The following is a 12,392-nucleotide window of genomic DNA, read 5'->3' as shown; positions in this document are numbered from 1 at the left end:
ACGATGAACTTTGTACTAATTCATACGAATTAGTCAACTCGTAAAATATGTACAAAATCTCGTGAGATCAGGCTGGATATGTGCTGGTCATGCAACTACAGTAGATCTCTAAATGACGGTTTGTCAAACTTTGTAAGTTCTTTCTTTTCAAGGATATATCAACACTTACCAAGTATGCAATCAATCGTTGATATTTTATTGAAACTTTTTTGCCGATTTTGATTAATGCAGTCTTCAAGATTTCACAAACACCTGCACTTTAGTTAACCATGCGAGCAGAGGGAACCCTCCACTTTTTTAACTCCAAAATATGTGCACTGCCCTAGGACAGTGATATGTCTTGCAACAACCTTGAAACCATACTCCAGAATATCTGCTCTGGGTTTGATTTACATAACAAAAGATATCTCTGAGAGTTCAATCACAAGTAAATATAGAGCCAAAGTGCTAATGTGCCATTCCACCAACCACATTATGGCTACATTAGTAGATTATGACACTCCTCCATCCGAGCCTACATCAAAGGTATAAGCCTCTGGATCAACACATATTAGCACCTGTGATACCAAATAGCTGTGACTTGCTTCAGCAATTACCTACTACCGTGGCTCCGAGATGCTAAGCTTAGTTGTGTTTGTTAGCCCACACAGAATATTAATTGTCTCCTGGAACTAGCAGGGCAGATTGGTGATTTAATGATACACAGCCTGTGAGACCCTCAGACCATCACACTGATGGCCGTAGCTTTGTCCTAAATCACTGCTCTCTATATTCAGACTGTGAAACATGCATGCAGTAAAAGGTCATTTAGGTCTTTAATTAATTCATGAGGAAATGATGTATGTGATATATGCTGAGATTCTAGAGTAGAATGGATGGATTAAGAGTGTTTACTAACCTGCAGCATCTTATGGACGGCTGATTTGGATCGATTCAGGCCTTGATCTTTACACAAGCTGATTTTAAATGCGTATTGTGTGTATAGGTTTGGTTGGCCTATACACTGTAAAAAATTCCTAGTTGCACTTAAAGTTTTACATTTAAACAACTTGACTTAAACAAGTCATTTTAACTTTCTTAACTAGTGAGGAGTTGGTATGAATAAAAAAAAAAGTTGAATAGGCTTGAAAATTATTACAACTTTATTTTTATAATTTATAACAACTTCTAATTAGTCAAAAACATTTAAATGTAAGAAATGTAAAAATTATTTTAAAAAAGTACTTATTTATGTTGTTTAAACTTAAACATTTAAAGGAAAACACCACCGTTTTCAAATATTTTATTATGTTCTTACCTCAACTTAGACAGCACTTCGACCTCGGAGAGCAGTAACATTATCACTCCTGACTACTCCCCCTCTCACTCAAACTTCCGTCAATATTACTGCTCCTGATGTCAAAGTGCTTCAAACTAAGTGCTCTTTCACCAAAAAAGCATGGAATTGTTTGGTGGCTTTTTAATTCATCCCTGTTTGGATCCTAAGAAATGAATGGGGCTAGGCTAAATGCTAACAAATTCACTATGCGCTGTACATAGATTAAGTGCACACATTGAATAAAGATAGGTATGTATTAATTCGTCTAAGTTGAGGTAGGAACATGGTAAGGTATTGGAGATGGTGGCGTTTTCCTTTAAGTCCAACAAGGTATTTTTACAATTTATTAAAAGTCTTGCATAATAAAACCATCAGACTGATGGCAGAAGGTCTGAAAACCACCATACCAAAGTGGCAACCAATCACGTTTTGTTTTGTGCTGTGTCATATTTAGGAAAGTGGAAATGGTGTGTTTTTGCACTGTTAAAAGTGAAATTCTACTTTAACAAATTACTTCAATTGGTAACAGTTAAAAAAATATGTTTTGTCAACTTAAAATTTTCACTAAAGTATAAAAAAATATGTATTACAGAATTTTTAAAGTTAATCCAAATTTCACTTTTTAAAGTGTGTGTAAGACTCACTTTTAAGAATCCAGCATTTATTCTTGATGAATTCTCATAATCACTGATGTAAACACAACAGCCTTCTCTTAATCAGACAGCTGTTTTGTTTCCATGCGTACGGTTAAAGAACGTGAAATGCATGTTTCCCAGAAATCCTGAAAAATTCAACCATCAGAGATCGACTGCTGAGGTGTTTCCAATTAAGCCAACAGTTCGTGGGTGTGACATCGGAGACTAAAATGAGACTAAACTGTCCTCACACACATCAAAACAGAGAAGAGAATCATTATAGAAGTAAAGCAGATATTACCATCTTATTATCAAAGCCATTGCATCCACCAGATATCTTAGTATAGCTTTACAGGTTACCGCATGTGTGTGGTGCATGTTACTTCAGCGTTGAAAGAGCATGTTGATATTTAACTTTTGACAGAGAAGTGAAAGAGAAATTGTAGATGTGACTACTGAAAATTCTTTTTACATCTGTCTGCTCCTACCTACACAAATCTTGAAAGATGCAAAATAGAAAATGGCATTTTGATAGAGTGCTCCAGTAAACCCAAGAAATCACCCATGTTCGCAATCGCATCTGGCACAGAGAACTTGGCAGGGCCGTCTAACATCACAATTAATTGGTCTCATCCCGCAACAATCTTATTTGTTACCGTGACACGAAGCCCTTAACAATAAAGAGCAGTGACAGGGTGATCAATTAAGCCTGTCTTTCTCTGAACTGTTTTGTACTCTTTGGAAACTCTCTTGATTTGGTTTGTTTAGTTCCACTGGGAACTGAACCCTATGTGTACCAGCAGACCCCACAGTGTTGTTTCCACTTGCATATTGGATGGATTTGCTGGACAGAGACCCTCTTTCTCCCAATCAGACACATGACTCCTTTCTCTCCCAATGATGAATGATGACCTCCCCTTAAATTTCATTTTTTATCTTGGAAAAGGACACGCAGACAAATGCGGAGGAAAACTGTATTGGCCAGAGGTTGTTCAGTCAAGTTCCCTGCTATGTTTCATTTAAAATTCAACCTTTCTCTCTTTTTCTTTTGATATTAATGAAACGGCAGTCTAGTGTTGGTGTATGTTCTCCATCACCTTGAGCTGTGTGCTCACCTGGAGCTCATCTCTGCCAAAATTTCTTTGGAGAAATGAAAATAGAAGCCAACGAGACAGTTACATACAAGAGATGTACAGACATACAGTAGGAGTACGGAGCTATGAAATCCATCAGGATGGCATCGCCCAGATAATTGTGTCTAGGAGGAAGTTGATGAAATGTTTGAGTTCATATTGAAATCTCTGACTTGTGATTGCAGGCTTGGTATCTTGGTAAATATGAGCAGAGTCTGTGATATTGTTCTGATCTATTCTAAAACTCTTTAGGAGACACACAATATATAACATTTTTAATAGGTCATATTCAGTTAGAGACAGAGGGGATTCAAATGGCTTTTGTATAGTATGGAAGGTATTTGTCCTGCAGTTGAAACTTTTAATTTCTAATGGTCAGATTTTGTATGTGTTTGGTTCCAAAACACAATAAATCCATTTTGACTATTTTGGGTAAAAATGTGTTTTCTATACCAAGAAAGTGACAAGATGAAAATCACTACTTTCTGTTAAATACTTTCAGATAGCATCTTTAGGTTATAATAACATAAAAAAATTAAAATCCACAATTAGATTTTTTTAAGATTTATTATAAACCTGATTTTTTTTCTGCAAAATGCAATAAATCCGTTTTTTTCAAAATGCTAAAAAGTATTAAATCAATGTATATGTGTATTCATCGTTGCCATGTTATATTTATTTAGTTGACTAGTGATATACACTGATTAAAAAAAATATTAATGGCATTAATCAAAACACTTACTTTGTCATATTAAGAACACTGTCATTGCTGCTGTCATTCTTGCAAAATCCTTGAACTTTTTCGACAGCGATCAGCTGTAAAATGTTTTGGTCCTGCTCGATTTTCGTTGACTTTGAGTAAAATAATGGAAAGTTTTTCATAACATCTCCTGGGGTCAATGTGTTAGCATGACTGAAGCTTGATGCTGTCATGTGAGAACAAGCAACAGCCGGCATTTTCCCTTCGCCGGAGTGCCTCTCGCGTAAATTATTAGATTTTGATGGCTTATGTTTCTTCCCCGCCACAGAAAACCAATGGCATCAAAATTATTCTTTTGTTTGTTTGTTGATCACAAAATAAAAAGTAGACGAGGAAAACTAGGATTTGATGCACTCTAAAAATATTGGGTTGTTTTTAACCCAGGGCTGGGTAACTATAGGACAGAACACATTTCTGGGTTAAAATGACCCAAATAATGGGTTGTTTTAACCCAACTGTTGGGTTGTTTCAACATGGTTGATTAACAATAACCCAGTTGGGTTAAAACAACCCATTATTTGGGTCATTTTAACCCAGAAATTTGTTCTGTCCTATAGTTACCCAGCCCTGGGTTAAATAATTTTTAGAATTTGTTTATTCCAAGCGGTGACATCATTGTTTACAATGCGTGGAATGGTGCGCTGTGATTGGTTGAGTGGATTTATTGCATTCTGCAAAGAAGGAGGACTGGCGTTTCTCGCGGTTTGGGGAAAAAAAGGAGAAAAGATATTTTGTGGATATTGGATTTTGCATAAAATTAAGAATTTACTTTTTAATACAGACCTGATACTATACTGATTTTGGTCGTAACTAATGTTTTTTTAAATGCCGTTTATCGCGTTTTGGAACCAAACTCTTCATTTACAAGTTATAGAAATTCATCACTAGACTTAAAGCTCACGAAACATACGCTGTTTCTGCATTTCTGATGTTAATCTGGAGTACCTATAGAGTATCCTTTATATCTCAGAAGAGTCTTTAGTTTAATCAGATTTATAAAAGAAAGATTAGCTTTACCGAATCTTTCCGATAACGTACGAAAAAATTAAGGAGGAGGAGTTACTACCGCGGGTGGAGCGAGTACGAGTCATGCAACACTATACAACACTGTTTACCTTATGATTCACTACATGTTCGTCTCATTTATATAATATGCATGCGCATATTTACAACATAAGACAGAAGTCTTACTTACCGCATGCAACTCGTGACCCGGTTGGGAAAATCCAGTGCATCATACACACACGCAAAACTCCGCTGCTACCCCGGATAATAAACTACATCCATTGTTTACATAAGGCTGGATTTCTTCTCCTTACATCCAAAAACACACTTCTTCATTTGTGCCATTGTTGAGTTTTGAAATTAAACAAAGCTGTCGCATGATTGAATGTTTGTAAGTTGTAGCGTCTCCCGCTGATTGACTGAGGGGCGGGGTTTTCTGGGGGAAGTGCCCATATAAAGAAGTGATACATATAGAAAACCCCTGAAACGTCAGTTGGACCTGTAATCGAAAAAAACTTTCCGAAACTTGTAGGAACCCTGGCGAAGTGCATTCGGCACAGAAATACTCTGCCTACGTTTAGCATGAGGAAACAACTCTATAACTGTGTTAATAAGTCAGAATGCATGAAATACCATTGAACCCCCCCCCCCTTTAAAGGCGCTCTAAGCGAATCTGTGTGGCGTTACTTTTTGTTGATGTTTGAACTGTTTTCAAACAAACGGAGCGTAGCTAACTCCTCCCGCTCCCTCCCGTGCTTTCATGAACGCGCCTAACCCCCACCCCCAAATCCTTCTTGTCTTTTATTGGCTGGAACACTTTGTTATCGTTTCTGGTAGTAGGTTTGGTCACTTTGTTTTATTGCAGTTTGTGGAGCCTAGGCTGTCTACAGAGATCACATTTTTTTACAGTGTGATCAGCGGACAGGCAGCAAGCAGATAGTGAGGAGATGTTTGCTGTATGTAACAGAAAATGTTTTATGGTCTAAAACGCGTGAATTCGCTTAGAGCACTTTTAATATAGCTGAAATTTACAGCCAATTATGCTTAAAAATTGAATGCAGCAAAAACAGTGCAGTGCAGAATTAACTTCTTCATGACAGGCTATCAACATTTTATGATTTCAGAAAACCAAATGTTCTAGTGCTGTTCTTCTAGTATACTTTTTAACATGACAGCGCAGCGATCTTTTAGCTTCATTGTTCAGTGATGGGACATATTAGTATGGAACAGAAAGGTTCACAGTCCCTAAGAAGGATTGAGTGTTCACTAAAGGCTGTTAGTTAGTATGCACAGGAAGGGTTTTAAAAGAAGACTTTCCTAATTAAACTTCACAGACATGCAGTGTGTTGAGAACAGTGATTAATATAGCTGCAGAAATGTGTTAGGGAAATATAAGAAATGTTGCTTTATAACACATGCTTTGTGACACTAGTCACATCCATCATGTACAGCATATGACATCATTTTTGAAATTCCTGCAAACCAGCAACAGATAGACGGTAATCAGATAAGATCATCAAATATTTGGACTACATTTAAATATTATTCAACAATAGCCGCTTTTGCACAAATAATTGACAACATTAATGTCAGTCAAGTACAAACAGATGATGCACACCGTTCGGCACGATGCAAGGTCATGTGAACAACAGAGATACAGTGTAGCAATAACTGATGATAAACATATATCAAATACTCGGCATACTCTTCAGAATTGCTGTAAAGTAGCCTAGAACTCGGAATCATGGACATCTTTGTGCACTTATGCGTGTTCTTCATCTTCCTGCAGCCTGCTTCATATAACTCCTGTAATCACCTGCAGAGCACACACATACACAGATACTGCATACGCACAGACAACACGACCCAAACAGAATCAATTCTCCTTCACACGGGCCGTATAATTGGTCCAGTCTCCCAGAGCAGGCCTGTTAAGTACGTTCCTCGCTGAATTATGGATAGCCAGCAAAATGGCTAATAAAATATGAATGGCCGGTTTTTGTAGTCTGCGCTCCTCTGTGTGCACATGTTGGTAGCAAAGCCGATGTTCTCCTAATAAAACACCCTATCACTGCGGTCCAGAATATGGCACTAAGCTCTTATAAAAACTATGGGCTATCCATAACAGTATACGGCATTATGGAGAAGGCTCTCATCAGCATGAGTGCCTGTGACTATATTTGACCTGCAATCAACAGCAACTGTCTGTAACTGAGTGCTATTTGCCTGTGACCTGTGTGATTTATGCCGGGGCGTCGATGTAAACCGCACCTCCCAAGCGTGCTAAAAAATTAACAAGCGGCAAGTAAAAATTGGCTTTGGGAGTCAATAAAAAAGTTGTTACTTGACACTTGGCCAGTACCTTTAAATAGGGAAATGCAATATAAAACGTTCAGATTTAAATGTATTATGCTGATGTAAATTGATAAAAAAGCATGACTGGACACGCCCATCCAGTCGTCAACGGTCACTGTCGCTCCTGTCGCCGGATGCTGCCGAGCTTCCATTGAAATCAATGAGATTGCGTCACTCTGCTACTTCTAGTCGCTTATAGTGTGAATGTACCTTGAGGCGTTTAGCGCGGTAGACGCGATTCCGCCTCATTCGCGTGTCTAGTTCGCATGTCTCGATGACTAGAATTTCACGCACGGCTTTCACATGCAAATGAAGCGAGTAAACTAATGCTACGTACACACCAAACACAGGCCATCGCGTTACTCGCTCTAGATTACTTGCGGGATTTAACTTTGTGTCATGCTAATTTTTCGCTCGAGTTGAATATTTTCAACTTGGGCGAAGACACGTTTGAGGCGAATAGCGCATGTTTTCGCGACAAACGCACTGCCCATATCGCATCATTCGCATCGCCCCACACGAGGACGCATCTGATCACGTCTTTGCATTGACTTTGTATGTAATCTACTCGCGCAAATCGTTAAACTCGCATCTGGTGTGAACCCACAGTCAAAATGTTCAAGCAGCAAACCAGACGCGGTAGCACGAATTTGACACCCCAAACGCGGTAACGATAACTATGTTAGCGTCCACATCATAACAATACATTTATGCTAATTTGCCCGCGCGCAACGCACTAGCCTTTACTGGCATTAAAGGAATAGTCTACTCATTTTCAATATTAAAATATGTTATTACCTTAACTAAGAATTGTTGATACATCCCTCTATCATCTGTGTGCGTGCATGTAAGCGCTGGAGCGCGCTGCGACGCTTCGATAGCATTTAGCTTAGCCCCATTTATTCAATGGTACCATTTAGAGATAAAGTTAGAAGTGACCAAACACATCAACGTTTTTCCTATTTAAGACGAGTAGTTATACGAGCAAGTTTGGTGGAACAAAATAAAACGTAGCGCTTTTCTAAGCGGATTTAAAAGAGGAACTATATTTTATGGCGCAATAGCACTTTTGGTAGTACCTCGACTCGCCTGAAAAGTCCGCTCCCCTTCTCACTCTCATAATGGGAGAGGGAGGGTGTTAATGCGCCGAGTCGAGGTACTCCCAAAGGTGCTGTTGCGCCGTGAAATATGGTTCCTATTTTAAATCCGCTTGGAGAAGCGCTGCGTTTTGTTTTGTGCCAGCAAACTTGCTCGTATAACTACTCGTCTTAAATAGGAAAAACGTTGATGTGTTTGGTCACTTCTAACTTTGTCTCTAAATGGTACCATTGAATGAATGGGGCTAAGCTAAATGCTATCGAAGCGTCGCAGCGCGCTCCAGTGCTTACGTGCACGCACACAGATGATAGAGAGATGTATCAACAGTTCTTAGTTAAGGTAATAACATATTTTAATATTGAAAATGAGTAGACTATTCCTTTAACTAATATTGGATGTTTCTTATAATAAAAACTTTTGCAATTGTTTACATGTCACTGCATCAGCGCTGGATACCTGAAGTAATTTTATATAGACCTCAGCAATGAGCTTCTCCACTGAACTTCAAGTGTGCGAGCACTTGAAGTTCAAATAGATTTGATTGGCTGTCAATGGTTTATCGTTCATCAGGTGGGGAAAAAAAATCGCACAGAAAGTGATCCCAACGATATTGTTCATTGTATTTTTATTGTTATAGTTTTGGTGTGAACTCCGCTATTCTCTTTAAAATAAAAACATTTTCATAACTATATTTTTATAGCTATAGTTATCGTTATAATGTGAACGGCCCTTTACTCAGGAGAACCTTTTTTGTCCAGGGTACCTAGGTAGATAGACATCAAGAACAGGGACCACCTTTTATTGCAAAGCCATAATTACACCCTGACCCCTGGCAAAGACCACCAAAAGCTCACGGTGCCCCTGTTGAAGATCCCTGTTGTAATTTTGATCACAGTGCAACCCAGGATGGTAAAAAGCTTATTTTTCTCCAGAACACCTTGTAGTGACACATACAGTATTAAAAAAGCCACCGAAGCAAAAATATGAGGCGCAACGTCTTCATGTTGTGACAAGTGGAGGATTCATGGAGAGTGCCTGGCTCATCACTGTTACGAACAGAAAAAAGAGCAAAATAATTTCATAGTCAAAGGGACAAAAATATATTTTTTAATAATGCAATATGCAGTTTCATGGCGGGTGAGCAATATTTATGGATCATACGTTTTCTCAATTCATGTTTTTTTGAACGGTGCCTTACTACCACCTATTCAAATCCTCATTTCGTGTCATGGGTTGATTTGAAACCTGCGCGCCGTTGTTTGTTTTAGATATTTTATTCAGAACATCATCCACATTGTGTCCTGGATGTGAGTAGCATGCTGAAGAGAACATGATAAAAAAAGCAGATGGGCACAGAAATGCTGATATGGAGCTGAAGGATATATCAGAGAGGTCCGCTGCTTTGCCTTCTGCTGTGTCAGATGGGAGTGTGTGTCTGGGGTGTCCCTGGAGGCCTGTGGATGCACAGACACACGCCTTTGATAAGAAGTTAATTAAACAGCCATGGTCAGGCTACAGTCAAAAAGCTTACACACACATACCGTACACCAAGACACACATATACACTGTGACAAAAGTCAGCGTGTGTGTGTGTGCCCAAAGGGGAAAAATATGGTAAAAATGATAACAGTCTATTCCCTTAGACACAATTGAAATGCCAGGATGTTTATGGTAGATGGTTGGTGTCTGTCAGTAGGCTACTGCTGAATGCTGGTGTCTGTTTCAACTCTCCCACACCCTAGCAGGAGGGACGCTAGCACCTTAGTGTTAAATCATAGCAAGGATCCGATTACTATTCTCTGTAGATGCATTCAGACCATTAAGTTAGATTGTAAAGGCAACCTTGAAACGCACAGGCGCACTTCACAAGTTAATGACCCACGTATTTAATTAATTACAGGCAATTATAACTGATTGACTTGCACGATCTTGCCACACTTCACTTCATAACCTGTAGACTGTAGTCTGTTTTAAAGATTTTAGGGAACATCGCGCCCAATTCAGATTGGTCATTGATCAATACAGGTTGTTCAGTGACCCTCCCCACAACCACTCCTACATGTTTTAGATCCTTTATTCTTAAAATAGTGGTCCTTTGTAGTTATGCCATAGGGGAACAACTTTAGTACCCTTTAAAGTCCTGATATGCACCATTTAGATACAGATATGTATACATTTGGTACCAGTATGTACTTGTATGATGGAGGGATAGCACCCCACCTAACTTTTGTACTTTTTTCAGAGAGTACCACATTTTGTAAAATATTAGCATACCTTATTATTTTTTTAATTCATAATGCTTAACATTATTTCATGTTCATTCCAATTATTTCATATAGACGGTTTCAGCAGTAACAACATAAACAAGCCGCTGTCGCGGTCCGCACATAACTTCCGGTAAACTCCGCGAAGAATAAATAACAACAAAGTACTTTAAACAAGCCAAAAAACAACACACATAATACCTAGGAAACCAAAACATTTGATATTTTCGACGAGACATTTGTTCAAGAGATCAGATTAGCAACAAGTCAGACCATTAAAAAACGAAACCTGAACTAAAGTTTTGATCCAGACGTGTATCATGTGCGTCAGATGAAACCGTCTGTATCACAAACATTAGGGGGACACTCCACTTTTTTTGAAGGTATGCTCATTTTCCAGCTCCCCTGGAGTTGAGCATTTGATTTTTGCCGTTTTGGAGTCCATTCAGTCGGTCTCCGGGTCTGGCGGTATCACTTTTGGCATGGATTGGCATGGTCCATTGAATCTGATTGGACCATTGGCATTGCGCTCAAAAATGACGAATTTTTTTAAATATTTTTTCTATATAAAACTTGACTCTTCTGTAGTTACATCAGGTACTAAGACCGACGGAAAATTAAAAGTTACGATTTTCTAGGCAGATATGGCTAGGAACTATACATATTCTTTCAAAAACACTCTGGTCTTGTTTCTTTCTTTAGATGCCTTTCTCTTCTTGTCATACAATTCGTAGACACTTTTTCTCTTACGACCCTCAGACATTTTGAAGAAAAAAATATGGTGAGAACGCAAGCTTCAATGAATGGCTGAAACCGTAGCCCACCACACATATACACCTGAAAGTGCGCATGAGCAGAAAGCGGGACCATGGAGGAGCGAGGGGGTGGCTTCTCGGGATCAAGCCCCGAATGTTTTGTCAAAAGCCCAGAATCTTTTCAGATCTGTTAAATGAATTCATCCAGTACACTAGGTGGCGGCATTCAGCTTTAAACTCTCCGGTCCCCCACTCCAGTGAATTCTGAATCTCCCAACAGTAAACGCATTTTTAAAGTGTTTTTATTATTACGGTGCCTTTGTTATTACTGTAAGTGTATATTTATAGTTATGTGATGTAAATACTGTTAAATAGCATCAACTGATATATTATCTGCATTGCTAACGGCTAATGTTAGCGTTCTGATCTATTCTGCTTGGAAACATTATATTTTAAATTCGTTGGTAACATTACATTTTAAAGTACATTTAATTACAGTGAATTAAAACTTTGATAAAACCTTGCTCATTGTACATATCCCTTTTTTTATAGATGGATGTACGATTTATTTTTTTTAAGACATCAGAAGTAAGAAGGTGAGAATAGTTACTTTAGACAGCTTAAGTTTTGTCCATATGCATTTCTCTGAAATTCGCAATGATTTCACCTCAGAAATACATTGATAGACAGTTATAAAACGTGAATCCTCAATCTCTTACAATTAAATATTCTTATGTGTGATAATTGTCAGTGCAAATAGGGAAAGAGGAGGGTGGAGAGAGATCACAGGCAGAAAGAGCCCTTCCATTGGCAGAAATTGTTCTGCTAGTGAAGTCAAATTTGTTATTCTTGCTTAGTTATGTAGCTTCATAGTTACTGGATTAGCATACAGCAAACATATTTTGCCTATTTTTGGATAAGAGAAGTTAAAGTGTCATTGTTAAAATTTGTTATGTTACAGTTTCAAAATGACAATACAGAGAACCTTGCTGTGTTCTCTGTATTGTCATTTTGAAACTGTAACATAACAAATTTTGACAATGACACTTTAACTTTTCTTATCCAAAAA

The sequence above is a fragment of the Misgurnus anguillicaudatus genome, chromosome 11 (assembly GCF_027580225.2).
Source record: "Misgurnus anguillicaudatus chromosome 11, ASM2758022v2, whole genome shotgun sequence".
In the NCBI taxonomy this organism is placed as follows: Eukaryota; Metazoa; Chordata; class Actinopteri; order Cypriniformes; family Cobitidae; genus Misgurnus; species Misgurnus anguillicaudatus.
The sequence above is the reverse complement of the archived record's forward strand: the minus strand, read 5'-3'. Positions refer to the sequence as shown.